The sequence below is a fragment of the Monodon monoceros genome, unplaced genomic scaffold (genome assembly GCF_005190385.1).
Source record: "Monodon monoceros isolate NGI ecotype Baffin Bay Population unplaced genomic scaffold, NGI_Narwhal_1 Super_Scaffold_12, whole genome shotgun sequence".
NCBI classification, from domain to species: Eukaryota; Metazoa; Chordata; class Mammalia; order Artiodactyla; family Monodontidae; genus Monodon; species Monodon monoceros.
In genome coordinates this window covers 31,767,879-31,783,593 of record NW_021703768.1, presented here as the reverse complement: position 1 = coordinate 31,783,593, position 15,715 = coordinate 31,767,879, and positions in this window count along the sequence as shown.

Sequence of the window (15,715 nt, the reverse complement as noted above, 5' to 3'; positions counted from 1 at the left end):
CGAACCATTCCAAAATTGAGGTGGTGGACTTTGGGAGCAACGATATTTTTTTTTTTTTGCTTTTTCTCGTTTTGTGAGTGTGTATGTGTATGCTTCTTTGTGTGATTTTGTCTGTATAGCTTTGTTTTATCATTTGTCCTGGGTTCTGTCTGTCTGTTTTTGTATGTTTGTTTGTTTGTTTTGTATAGTTTTTAGCACTTGTTATCATCGGAGGATTTGTTTTTTGGTTTGGTTGCTCTCTTCTTTCTCTCTCTTTTCTCTCTTTTTTGATTACATTTTAATTTTTTTATTTTTAATAATTATTTTTTATTTCAATAACTTTCTTTTCTTTTTTTCTTTCTTTCTTTCTTTTTTTCTCACTTTTCTTCTGAGCCGTGTGGCTGATAGGGTCTTGGTGCTCTGGCCGGGTGTCACGCCTGTGCCTCTGAGGTGGGAGAGCCGAGTTCAGGACACTGGTCCACCAGAGACCTTCTGGCTCCATGTGATAAGAAACGGCAAAAATCTCCCAGAGATCTCCATCTCAACGCTAAGACCCAGCTCCACTCAAAGACCAGCAAGTTACAGTGCAGGACACCCTATGCCAAACAACTAGCAAGACAGGAACACAGCCCCACCCATTAGCAGAGAGGCTGCCTAAAATCATAATAAGGCCACAGACACCCCAAAACACACCACCGGACGTGGTCATGCCCACCAGAAAGACAAGATCCAGCCTCATCCAACAGAACACAGGCACTAGTCCCCTCCACCAGGAAGCCTACACAACCCAATGAACCAACCTTAGCCACTGGGGACAGACACCAAAAACAACAGAAACTACAAACCTGCAGCCTGGGAAAAGGAGACCCCAAACACAGTAAGTTAAGCAAAATGAGAAGACAGAGAAACACAGCAGATGAAGGAGCAAGATAAAAACCCACCAGACCTAATAAATGAAGAGGAAATAGGCAGTCTACCTGAAAAAGAATTCAGAATAATGATAGTAAAGATGATGCAAAATCTTGGAAATAGAATGGAGAAAATACAAGAAACATTTAACAAGGACTAGAAGAACTAAAGAGCAAACAAACAGAGATGAACAACACAATAAATGAAATTAAAAATTCTCTAGAAGGGATCAATAGCAGAATAACTGAAGCAGAAGAACGGATAAGTGACCTGGAAAATAAAATAGTGGAAATAACTACTGCAGAGAGAATAAAGAATGAAAAGAATTGAGGACAGTCTCAGAGACCCCTGGGACCACATTAAACACACCAACATTCAAATTATAGGGGTCCCAGAAGAAGAAGAGAAAAAGAAAGGGACTGAGAAAATATTTGAGGAGATTATAGTTGAAAACGTCCCTAATATGGGAAAGGAAATAGTTAATCAAGTCCAGCAAGCACAGAGAATCCCATACAGGATAAATCCAAGGAAAAACATGCCAAGACACATATTAATCAAACCATCAAAAATTAAATACAAAGAACAAATTTTAAAAGCAGCAAGGGAAAAACAACAAGTAACACATAAGGGAATCCTCATAAGGTTAAAAGCTGATCTTTCAGCAGAAACTCTGCAAGCCAGAAGGGAGTGGCAGGACATATTTAAAGTGATGAAAGAGAAAAACCTACAACCAAGATTACCGTACCCAGCAAGGATCTCATTCAGATTTGACGGAGAAATTAAAAGCTTTACAGACAAGCAAAAGCTAAAAGAATTCAGCACCACCAAACCAGCTTTACAACAAATGCTAAAGGAACTTCTCTAGGCAGGAAACACAAGAGAAGGAAAAGACCTACAATAATAAATCCAAAACAATTAAGAAAATGGGAATAGGAATGTACATATCGATAATTACCTTAAATGTAAATGGATTAAATGCTCCAACCAAAAGACATAGACTGGCTGAATGGATACAAAAACAAGACCTGTATATATGCTGTCCTCAAGAGACCCACTTCAGACCTAGGGACACATACAGACTGAAAGTTAGGGGATGGAAAAATATATTCCATGCAAATGGAAATCAAAAGAAAGCTGGAGTAGCAATTCTCCTATCAGACAAAATAGACTTTAAAACAAAGACTATTACAAGAGACAAAGAAGGACACTATATAATGATCAAGGGATCAATCCAAGAAGAAGATATAACAATTGTAAATATTTATGCACCCAACGTAGGAGCACCTCAATACATATTGCAAACACTAACAGCCATAAAAGGGGAAATCGACAGTAACACAATCATAGTAGGGGACTTTAACACCCCACTTTCACCAATGGACAGATCATCCAAAATGAAAATAAATAAGGAAACACAAGCTTTAAATGATACATTAAACAAGGTGGACTTTATTGATATTTATAGGACATTCCATCCAAAAACAACGGAATACACATTCTTCTCAAGTGCTCATAGAACATTCTCCAGGATAGATCATATCTTGGGTCATAAATCAAGCCTTGGTAAATTTAAGAAAATTGAAATCATATCAAGTATCTTTTCCGACCACAACACTATGAGACTAGATATCAATTACAGGAAAAAATCTGTAAGAAATACAAACACATGGAGGCTAAACAACACACTACTTAATAAGTGTCCATTGACAGATGAATGGATAAAGAAGATGTGGCACATATAAACAATGGAATATTACTCAGCCATAAAAAGAAACGAAATTGAGTTATCTGTAGTGAGGTGGATGGACCTCGAGTCTGTCATACAGAGTAAAGTCAGTCAGAAAGAGAAAAACAAATACTGTGTGCTAACACATATATATGGAATCTAGAAAAACAAAAAAAGGTTCTGAAGAACTTAGAGGCAGGACAGGAATAAAGACACAGACGTAGAGAATGGACTTGAGGACGTGGGGAGGGGGAAGGATAAGCTGGGACAAAGTGAGAGAGTGGCATGGACATATATACACTACCAAATGTAAAATAGATAGCTAGTGGGAAGCAGCTGCATAGCATAGGGAGATCAGCTCCGTGCTTTGTGACCACCTAGAGGGGTGGGATAGGGAGGGTGGGCAGGAGACGCAAGAGGGAGGAGATATGGGGATATATGTATATGTATAGCTGATTCACTTTGTTATACAGCAGAAACTAACTCACCATTGTAATGCAATTATACTCCAATAAAGGTGTTTAAAAAAAAAGAATTAGGTGAACTCTGTTTTACTTGCATTCATAGCGAATACAGTGTTCAATTGGACAGTTTGGGACACTGGTGTCCACCCAGCTTCATATTAAAGTCTCTTGGAGCACTTTTATCTATTCATCTATTTATTGCTTTTATTTTGAGGATGAGTTTGCTTTTCTATAGTCAAAGATGAGCTACGTTCACCACATACTATTAAAAAGCATTAATATTCCATCAGGTTCCTGGCATCCTGAGCTCCTCTCCTTCACTTCCGGGCCACTTGCCTGCCACCAGCAGGTTCAGTTCTACTTCTGTCATGGGGACCAATACTGGTTTTAGAAAAAAGCGTTAAATAAGGCTCCATACAATATTTAGGGTTTAAGCATTAAGCCTTGCTATTGTCCATTGCAGATACTATGTGGGTCCAGTAATTTGCCCTGATTAAGCAAAGAGCGGACTTTCTCTTTTGCTCCAGGCAAGGTGATGGGCACAATACCACAGCCTTTCTAGGACTGGGGCTTGGCATTCCCCTTCCATTTCCTTTTCCCTTTTTCTATTGCAAAGTTTATGATCTGTTGATAAGCTTCCCAGGTATTGCTTACCTGTCAGATTGGCTGGCATGGGGGGAACTTAAAAATTATATACCCATGCCCAGATGGTTCTAATTTAATCATGGATAGGGAGAGAAGAAGACTGCAATCAGCATCTTTAAAATTCCCCAGGTGACTTTAAGGTACAGCCAGTGTCCAGAACCACTGGTTTATTTGGATTAAATCTGTATGGTTAAAGCCTGCCGAGTATGATAGGATCTAACTGAATGATTCAAACTGATGAAAATGAGGCACCTGTCCATTTCAGGTATATGGACTCAGCCCTCATGTCACTCTACACTTCCTCCATGACTTTAACTAGTTTCTCTAGTTAAAGAGAAACCATTTCTAGGTCCTGGGCTTCAGGCTATATTTGCATACCTACTGGCCATCTACAAGTCTGCCCCATAGATCTCTTACTTCCACATAGAGGCTGAGCAATTAGTCCTCTCTTCCTGGCCTCTCCCTATGCTAGGTCGCATCAGTGATGGCACTACCACCCATGCTGCTCTCAAGCTAGACATCTCCGATGCATCTCTGACTCATTCATTTATCCCTAACATCAAATTCTATGCAACAGGGATTATAAACGCATTAGCCTCCAAAAGTCAGGCTGGAGACAGAAATACAGGAAGGGTCTGGGTGTGACTATGGGAAAACAGAGAGTGCATCCTTCATCAAAATGCATTCAAAGCTCAGTATGTAAACCACCGCAGGCCAGACTGCGAGGTCGATGCCCCGGTTTACAATTCTTGTACGGAGTCCCCTCCTTTGTATCTCTCTCTCCACTCCATCTCCTCTGCCTTCTCTCTGCCACTGACCTAGTGAGACCCTTGTTGTTTCTTACCTGAGCTACTGGGACAGCGTGACTGCTGTCTGTCCTCCACATTAATGCCTGGGTCATCAGAGCCACATCACTACTCACTCTTCTGAGTACCCTGGAGTCCTCAGACCTTGGAGCCGGTCTGCCTTGGTTTCACTCCCTTCTTCACCACTTTCTAGCAGTGTGATTTCAGACAACCTACAGAACCTCTCTGTGCTTCAGTTTCCTCACTTGTGAAATGACAATAATAATATATATGGACTAATTTAATCTATATATGAAATTTAATTTATATATGTATTGTATTTAATTTAATATATATTAAATTAGTCCATGTAATATATATAAACTTCTTAAACCAATTCCTAGCACAAAAAAGCATTATATATATGTCTGTGTGTGTATATCTATACTTATATCTATATGTTATTATTATTTATATGGATACTATTCTATCATTAAATAAAGCCCAGCTCCTTCAAAAGCCTTCCAGGGCCCCCTACACTCTGGGCCCTCCCTACCGTCTAGCATGATCTGTCACTACCTCACTCCCACACACCAAAATTTACCACACTGGATTATTCATCTGTAATTTCCTGCCTCCTGGCCTTTTCGTACCCTTTGTTGCCTGGGATTGCCCTTATCCTTACAGCTGGCTATGGAAATTCTGTGAATTCTTCAAGTCCAGCTCATAGCAAACTTATTCTTGACCTCTTTATGGAGGCTCCAACTTGGAGTTAGTTTTGCCCTCCTAGGAAATGTATTTGTCCTTCGCTTTTTTCATTTCACAATCGTGCCTTATATGACAGGAGGCCTCCTTCTTTTGCCTACCTCGCCTACAACCCCCTACCGTCCAGGAGACTGTAAGTTCCTAAAGGCCGGGTTCTTGTCTTGTTCATGTTTTGAACACATTTACTATTTTACATTTATATTTTATGACCTTGCACTTAGCCAAGTGCCTGGTGTAAAGAAAGTTTTGCTAAAGTTTGTTGAAGAGAATTGTTAAATGTGTAGAGATGCTCTCATGTCCATCTGAAACAGACACTGGGTAATTATCTGGTGGCTATAAACAGGGTGTGAAATTGGACACTCAGGACAAAATCACCTCTCTCAGATCCAAGTGGTCTGACCTGAGTGTCTACACTGATGAGACTAATGCTACATATCTAAGATATCCATTGCTCTGTGTGTGTCCTTTTGGACCTTTTCAGTTGCAAGTAATACTAAAACCTGATTCAAACAGATTTAAACAGTGGGGGAAATTTGGTGCCACCTGCTAATGAAATAGAAAGGTTCATCGAGGCTTGACACTAGCTCAACAGTGTCACCAAAGGCCCAGTCCCATCCTAGCTCTCCAATCTGTCATCTTCATGTGGTGTTGAACCCTAAGGCTGGCTGCCCCCCCCAAGATGGCTGCCAGAAGTTTCTGGGGAATATATGCTTCCTCGCGTATGTCCTCTGGCAGGTCTGCCATGTTGCACAACTCCAGGGTACACCACTGATGGAGAACTGAATTCAACACGATGCCAACAGTGTCCTCTGGATTTGTGCAATGCAATGGCCCTGGAAGAGGGAATCTCTCTAGGTGGCCTCCATAGAAGAGACAGGAAATTTCTCTACCAGCAGCCTTTAGAAAACATCTTGTTACATTTATGCATCCCATCTTCTCTGCCAGTCAGAGCCATTAGTGGGACCATTTGGATTGATCGTGTCAGGCTCCAAGTTTGGGAGACCCTGAGTTACTATCAAAACAAGAAAGATGGTCAGTGATTCAGCTAGAAGAGACCAGGGAAGACAGAGTCTTCTCCCTCCAACCAATGATATACATGTAATACATCAATATATGCATATATTTAATATATGCATACATATATAAGACAGTAATGTTCTTTTACTCAGCAAATCTTTGCCGGCTCTGTGCCTGATACAATGAACACTATTCATTCCCTGCCCTCAAGGAGGTAGTAGTCCTTTCTCATTTCTTCCTCTCTTTCATTACTAAGTTGAAATGGCTGAACCCTTCTCTTATCCTTGATGTAATCTCTTCAGAATCTGTTTCCAGTATGTACCATTCTTTCATCTTTAAGTGGCTCATGGGATCACATTTAAGCCATTGACATGTGTTTAGAGACTGAGGTGCTGTAAGGAAGTTATGCCTGTGGCCCAGTGGGCATCTTTCTAAGGGTGACCAAAGTCTCCCCAGCTATAGAGATGGGATTGCTTAGGCTGACAGACACCACCTTGGACCCTCTGTTGAGCCCTGGGAGACAGGCAGATTTCCATAACTAAATGCTCTCAGGGCTATCCCAGCCATTCTACTCACGTTGCTACTCAACCTGGAAGATACATTTGGCCTCTTTTTAAATGAATGATGTATTTATATTGGATCCCAGGCATTTTGAGATAGAATTAAAACAATGATTTTCCCATGTGTAGTGCTATTTCTGACCACCTACAAAGTCCATATTTCCAGTTTTACTGGAGTTAAATCTATCAGATGAGACTGAGGAGACCAGAAGTCTGGGCTCTGTCATTTATTAGTTCTCTTACTCTGACCAAGGCACTTCACCTCTTTAGGCTTCAACTTCATTCATCGACAGCAGGATGCAGAAAATATTTATTGGGTGCCTGTTATGGGCCAGATTCTGTGCTAGATGCTCAGGATATGACCATAAAGGGAATTTCCTCACCTACAAAGTGAATGGGAGGCCTAGACAATGTCAGCCTCCCTGTGGCTATAAAGACCACATGCTTTGGAGATGGAGACAGCAGGTATACGTCCCCAGGTTCTGCAGCAGTTACTCGTCAGCAACAAGTGATGAGTACAGAGACCATCCCCACCTGTCATAACCATCTCTCTCGTCTTCCTCTCGTGCCGGGACCACATGATCAGGGTGTAAACTCTATTCTGCCAGGGCCTGCAGGACTCTGACTTTAGGTAATTCATCATTTAGTTTATAGATCAGTAGGTTATAAATATCCTATCCAAAATAAGTCATATATTCTCCTTTCCTTAAAGTATATTCCCAGAAGAACAGGTGTACTTTATCTCCTTTCATATAAACATCAGAGCCTGACCCTGTAAAGTTCATTTAAAAAAAGAATCCATTGGTGGGTGGTAACATTCCTTTTGGACTCTCTGGCTGCTCGTGGAGTTGTTCTCAGAGTGATCCGGGATCATCCAGACAGCAAGGAGAAATTAATCACATTGGAAGTTTGTCTGCTGCTATAAACCAACCAAAGATAATGGTGCCTGTGGCTGTGAGGCACAGGGGAAGGAGGAATGGAACTGGAGCCGGAGAAGCTGGGTTTGTTTAAGTCTCAGCTCAGCCAACTTAGCACAGAGATCCTGGGTATGTCTCTGAGCCTCAATTTTTTCTCAGAGTTATTACAAAGATTACAAGAGATAACGTGTGTGAAATGTACTCTACAGGTGTTAATTATCATTCTCTGTATTTCAGGATTTCAAGTACTTTCTTTTAGAATAAAGATGAGAAAGATGCTCCAGAGGCAACAGCTGGAATCATAGAGTTTTGGACCTGGATAGGACCATGACGGCCAGTCAGCTCACCCATGCTATTTCACAGAAACTAAACCCCAGAAAGTTTGAGTGACTCACCCAAGAGAACAGTATGGAACGCTATATTAAAAAAAAAAGCTAAAAATAATTTTTAAACTGAGGGCTCATCATCACACGTAACAAGAAGTCTAGAGAATGGGCTATTTTAGAAAGTCAACACTATTAAGACTCAGACCATCCCCCTTCATGTTGGCAAGGTGGTTGCCACAGTCCCAAGCATCACAGCCTCACACTATAATATCCAAAGGGAGGAAGGTGTGTGTGTGTGTGTGTGTGTGTGTGTGTGTGTGTGTGTGTGTTGGGGAATAGAGTGGGAGGAAACTCCCCTTGTACATCTTTCTTTTGCTGTGAGAATGTGAATACTTCCCAGAGGCGCCCAGTAGACTTTCCCTCAGAGCCCATTAACCAGGACTGAGATGTTACATGCCCACCTTTAAACCAATTACTGACAAAAAAAGGATGAGGATTACTATTATATGGTTAGATGATTTATGATTTTTACCCTGAGACCAGCTTCCCTGAACATATTGCTCGCCCATGCCTAAATAATATCTGAGTTGCTAGTACCAAAGAAAAAAGGGTCTGCCATCCTGTCAAAAAGATCCCATTCTTTCTAGCATTTGTTACAGGATAACTAGTGACTCTTATCGCATAGAGGAATGACTCCATGATATCCATGGTCTAGTTCCTCCTATACACAGGCTAATTCCATCAAGGTCTGTGATCTTTTGCAATATACATGAATATTTCTATCTATTCTTCATTATCCAAATATAAGGAAGTACTAGACTAAACCCACATTAACTCCTAAATAAGAACATAGCTAAAATATCTATTCATTGATTCCAAACATTTTTTTTTGTTGCTACTATGTACTAGGAACTATTCTTGGTGTGATTTATACATGGTACTGGGATAAATGTTCATCTATTTGGAAAGGCAAAGTAATTAATGCTTAAAGTCTTAAAGAATTAGATATTTTTAAAACAATATTTATGGAAACTTGAGATTAGTAAGAACTATCATAAAGGAAAGGAATAAAATCATAAAGGAAAATTTTAAGTTGCAAAAAAGTTTTAAAATTCCAGTGCATCCGAAAAACAATATGTTAAAAGGTAAAGAAAAAAACTAAGAAAAATTATTGTAGTATCTTTGAGAGGATGTTATTCTTTAATATATATACAGCTTTATAAATCAGTAAGAAAAGGAGGACAACCTAAAAAAATGGTCAAAGGACATAATCATATGTCATAAAATAAGAAATACAAATGGTCAATAAATAGACTTAAAATGCTCAACCTCACTAGTAAAGTGCATAAAGTTGTATGTTTAAAGCAATATGATACCATTTTAACTTATTAGACTTATTAGACAAATGATATTAACAAGTGTTAGTATGAGTATTTGGGAAATGAGCCTTCTTATCTGCTGCTGGTGAGAATAGGAACTGGTTCAGATTTTTAGGAATTCAAGTTTATGATATTCAACAAAACCTTAATAAGGGGCACACCTTTTAATCCCGTCATTCTCCTTCTGATCATTTATCCTAAAGAAAAAATCAAGGTACATGCAAAGATGTTTTGAATCAATACACTCACCATGGTTACTTTTTTTTTTTTTTTTTTTTTTGTGGTACGCGGGCCTCTCACTGCTGTGGCCTCTCCCGTTGCGGAGCACAGGCCCTGGACGCGTAGGCTCAGCGGCCATGGCTCACGGGCCCAGCCGCTCCACGGCATGTGGGATCTTCCCGGACCGGGGCACGAACCCGCGTCCCCTGCGTCGGCAGGCGGACTCTCAACCACTGCGCCACCAGGGAAGCCCACCATGGTTACTTTTAATGGCACTTGAAACTCAGGCTGTGGGTCCCAAGTACGCAAACCAAACTTGACTGTAAATTGGTTGAACTTAGGTCTGGAATCCACTAGAATTTTATAGACTGTGCAGCAGAAAATCTTCTAACATACTTTTTAAAAAGCAAGGTATTTAAATTGTTTATGCTTTCTCTTTGATAAACCCAATGACCCTTTTGTGGGAAAGAATAGCCAAAAAAAAATAAGAAGAAGAAGAAAAAATTACCTTCACCTTCAAATTTTAAAAAATGTTTTAGAAATGATGTTTTAAATTGGATCATCTTGTGAAAATTAACCTTAAAAGGTGATATTAAAAAATGTTTAAAGATGAACCTACAGGTGCTACAGAATTAAAGAGAAAAATAAAGGCATGAAACAGTTTAAATGAGCGGAAAAGCAAGCTTCAGAACAGATAGCTACATAGCAGGATTTTCTGTTTTGTTTTAGATTTTTTGTTTTATAATTATTACTATTTAACATTTACTTATTAAAATTCAAAAAAATATTTTAATTTGAAAATTTTGGATTGCTCCTATTTAAAGTTGTGGTTTATATGTGACTTAAGAATTAATGAAGATAATTTTGAAAAGAATTCAAATCTTTGTTAATAGTTTGTAAGACTTCCTCAAGGTAGGACATAAGCTACAAAATGAGTAGACCTAATAGTAGCTACCATTTATTGAGTGTTCACTGTGTGTTCGGCACTGCATATATCAGCTTTGCATGGATTAACTCACTGAATCCTCACAGCAATTCCATGAGGAGGCACCATTATTATCCTCATTTTACAGAAGAGGAAACAGAGCACAGGGAGGTGATAAACCTCCCCGGGTATGCACTAGTCGTGCCTGGAAAAGCACTTTGAACCCAGAGGCCAGGCTCTAACCATGAGGCACAGCTGCCTCTGCTACCTAAACAAGATTGGGTACCTGGCTGCCAAAGACAACCCCATAGAACAGAAGGAGGAGGTATACACAGGGCTTCCAAATCTGCTCACCAGACAAATCATCAGGGGCAAGCTGTGAAAACACAGATTCCAGAATCAAAATCTCCTGAGGTGGGAGCTGGGAACTGCCCTTGTTTTTAAACCAAGTCATGGAATAATAGCTAATGATTTTTCAGTGTTTACTATGTGCTAAGATAAGCGCTGAGCTAACTGCCTTGCACGCCTGGCCTCATTTAATCTCACACCAACCCCACATGGCTCATATGCTCTTTATCCTCTTCCCCTTTTAGGGATGAGGCGACAGAAGGCTTAGAGAGGTTAGGTAACGTGCTCACGGTCACACAGCCCACGGGCAGTCGGTTTTGGAACTGCCTGAGCCTCCAAGCCTTGACCTCCTGCACCAGGCATTCTGCACAAGGGCAGGGTTCATGGAGAAAATGCCACTTTTGGCTGCACCAAAGGGCATTCCCAGGCCTCTGGTAAGGGGGGCAGGCCCTAGGGAGTGTAGGGCCCATCTCCCAACACACAGAAGCTTCTCCAGGCTGAGGGACCAGTCGGTGGGCTCTGGACTAGAGGACAGAGAAAACGCAAACCAAAGCAGGGCCCCACGAGCCACGCAGAGGACTTCGAGCCGCACAGGCAGGCTGCAAACTCCACATTTGGGCTGACACGCAAAGGGTGTGCCCGGCCTGGACCAAGCCTCTGCTAGGATACAACCTGAAATCTGGAACATTCTCAGACCCTCAGGGCCTGCTAAGAATATCAGATGCATTAAGCTGCCCTGTTCCTCCAACACTCATGAAATTTAAAACAAAAACAAAACTAGACAATAAATTAAACTCAACAAAGCTCTGTTTTTTCCTCATCCTCATGACTTCAGTGCTATGTTGAAATATCATCAAATACCAATTTCTTATCAACTGCCCTAATCAGGAGCTTCGTCTGCACTGGGGCACCAGCTTTTCAACACTGCTAAGGTCCCATTCTGCTACATCTCTGCCAACAGTCAAAGTTTCCTTGTGGTAAATTATGGCCAGTGTGTTTATGTGGAAAGGGGGAAATTTCCTGCCTCAATTTAGACTGAGGTGTCAATATGATAAATATCAGGATAACAAGGATATGAGACAGATTCTTCCACCATCTCTCTCTCTCTGTCTCTCTCTGTCTCTCTCTCACACACACACAACACAAACACACACATACACACACACTTTCAAGGAATGGCTATGAGAACCTGGAGCATAAAACAGGAATCAGAGGGCTTCCCTGGTGGCACAGTGGTTGAGAGTCCACCTGCCGATGCAGGGGACATGGGTTCGTGCCCCGGTCTGGGAAGATCCCACATGCCGCGGAGCGGCTGGGCCCGTGAGCCATGGCCGCTGAGCCTGTGCATCCGGAGCCTGTGCTCTGCAACAGGAGAGGCCGCAACAGTGAGAGGCCCGCGTATGGCAATAAAAAAAAAAAAAAAGCACAGGAATTAGAGAATGGAATGAAGAGAATGTTATAAGAAAATCTTTGGAAAAACCTGTGCTTTGAACACTCTTGTCCCACCTTCCCAGTGGGATTGGGGAGGGCCTCATGAGGGTCTTTCCCGATGCCCTTCACAGAGCCGGGTGTGTCCCTGCAGTGGGAGGGTCTGCATTGTCATGGGCTGGGGCCACGCGGAGAAAGACTTCATTAGGGAACGCAGGAGGCTGGAGGTGGCCGGCCAGCTGCCCTGGACTGATGAAGGCAGCACAAGGCCGAGTCAGAACAGATGTGGGGCCACCTGGGTCCAGGGAGCTGAAGGAAAGAGAGAGGAGCCCTGTAGAGTCTCCCAGGAGGGAAAGTCTCAGTCATCCTCCAGGTCCCAAGAGTCTCATTAGGAACTTCTCTGCCCTTATCTCATTCCCCCACCCCACCTTATCCCATCCCACCTCTCTGGCAAGGGGATCTGGGGGAATAGTCTTTGATGGAGTGGGGGGAAGGAGGAAAATAGCTGAGGCGAGAAAGACTGCAGGACCACTGGGGGGCATCAAGGGTGTGAGCCAGGTTGGGACCTAGGACCTGGGACCTTGGACCCTTTGCTGCAGTGCTGCAGGGCTTGCACCTGGACAAACGTCTCCTCAAGCAACAAAATACAAAGAAACTATAAGGGACTAAAAATAACTATATGCACTAAAAATAACTATAACAAATTATGGAAGACAGATACAAAAAGACTAAAAAAACCAACTGCCACTTCTCAGGTGCCAGAAGCAAAAACAGGGTGCTGGGAGCAAAAGCAGGGTACGACGCATGGCCCCTGCACTCAATACTACCAAAGGGGTGGGCAGGCCACCTAAGCCAACCCTCTGGCCTGACCTCCGGACACACCCCTCCCCTCCCCCCATATAAGGAACCAACTTCTCCCCCACCCCCGCTCAGAGAGTTAGCAAGGGAACCTGTTACTTTTTCTTGCCCCCCCACTCCTTGCTGCAACAGGGGCCCCAAAGCGTTGCCTGAATTTCCTGTCTGGCCTCTTATCAATTTCTGTTGGTTAAGGAAGGCCAAGAACTCTGGCTGGTAACAGGTGGAGGGGAGATTTGCTTCCAGGTCAAGTGTAGAATATTCACTATTACCACTGTAGGCTTTTTTGTCTTCTGATTCAAGACTACGTGACTTAAGGGAACTCAAGGCTGTCATTACGGAATGAGCATAAAAGTCACAGGCCTGCCTGATTTTCCTCTGGCTTAAGGGAACATTACCATCCCAAATAAAGTTTAAACGCACCAAGGGAAGCAAAAATAAAGCTGTGCCTCGAATATATCACAAGTTGTGCCTGTTCAACTTACTGCTCTCACTAACATTTATCCGGCACCTACACTATGATAGAAGAACCACTTGTTAGCTTCCTTAAAGCTCAAAACAGTTCTTTTAGGAGGAGGCATAAACCTCCTCATCTTTACAGACAAACAATACAACGGAGGCTCAGAGAGGGTAGGTGACTGGCTGAGCTGAATTTTGAGCCCAGTTGCGTTGTCTGCACTACAAATGCCACAGTGCCCGGGGGTGGGAGTGCCTGTAGCCTCCAGCAGAAAGATTTCCCTGTTGGAGGCTTGGGACAGTGGACATGCTGATAATTATTAGAATTGCAGAGACAAGAGTTGCCATCAGCGTACAGAGACAGCAACACAGACACTCCTGGGAGGTCATCTGATTTGAATTGTATTGCAGGCAGCAGCAGGGGATGGATGCTGGAACCACTCACTCTTCTGCATAACTCATCCTGGCACAGTGGTACAGAGACACTTCCCCCACCTCCCATGGTGGTTAAAAGATACCAGTCTTGTCCCCATTGACACCATGCTGGTGTCTGTACAGACTGTGCAAGCCACACAAATACAGCCAGAAGATAGATAGATAGATAATAGATAGATAGATAGATACAGATAAAGCAGGGTGTCCAAATCAGCAGACAGACAAGAAAAGGTAGAGAAAGTTTAGAATTTTACAAAAAGATGCTGTTTAAAACTCCCATGAAACATAAGCTGTGATAGGAGTAGGGTCTTTCAGTAATCAGGGTCAGGGTTTGAAACAGAAAAACCTCATTTTCATCAATCTTTAACCTAATGTGTCAGGAAACTGGATAGGTGACATTTTTTTTTAACTTTTCATAAAGTCTCAATAAATCAGGTTCACACGGACTTGTAAATTTCCAGGCAATCCACATGTCACCCCCCACCCCACTCCTCACAACTCCTACCCACTCCCCACCTCCGGAAGTCACGTAAACATATCAACAGAAGCAGGTTCCTCTCAAGGACAGGCTGCTGCATTCTTCAGATTACTAAATCGGCATGAAAAGCCACCATTGTCCTGGCAAGACATTCATGCCACCCAGATTGACCGACTCTCCTACTGAACCACCCAGTTCGGGCCAGAGGGGGCTCCCAGCCAGCCATGGGGAGGTAATTGCACCAGAGTATGGGGGCAGGGGTGGGGTTGGAGGAAGGTCACTAATTTATCTTAGTGGGGTGCTAACTTTGAAGCACATTGAAGGCTACTTAAATGTTAACATTTCCAAGGGGAAAGCACAAACACCTAGCTTTCAAGCCATCAAATTTTTCTTTTAAGAGATAACCACCTCTGACTCAGAAGACAAATATTAAAAATAAAAACACCCAATCCAAACAAAAACCAGACTAGCTCTCCACCAACCGTACGATCTTGGTGGTCTCCAGGTGAAAAAAGTAGTGCATGCCTCTGTGTGTGTGTGTGTGTGTGTGTGTGTATCTGAGTTCAGTCCAGCACAGGTTTTCTTTTTTAAACTGTTTCCTTTTCCCCACCTTTCAAAGGTTAGCTAAGTTATACAAATTCATCTGGCCAAAGAAAATCCCATTTATAAGTGATGAAACATGGTCTTATGAAAGATAAATAGAAAGAGAGATTTCATTAGCATGAAGCAAAAAGAAAACAAAAATACAACAGTCCCTCACCTAATCCTCCATTCAATAAGGGGGAAATTGTCTTAAAGAATTTAAACAATGAGGTTTAAATCAGAGCACCGTTGCATGTTTTAGAAGTTATTCGTTCCTCCTTCCATGTACCTTTCCCCACACACAAAAAAAAAAGGTTGCAGAAGAATGTTCCAAAGAAAGAACAAAATAGATATTATTTATTTGCATTCAAAGGTGAGATTTTAGTTGTTAAAGCCAGAGTATAAACTTAAAACTGGAAGTTACAAGGCCCAGATTTTGCCTTTTCTCCTCCTGCCAAGGTCTCTTCATTAGAAACCACTTGTATCTCTCATTAGGTTGCTGGCCTCTCTGCTTTCA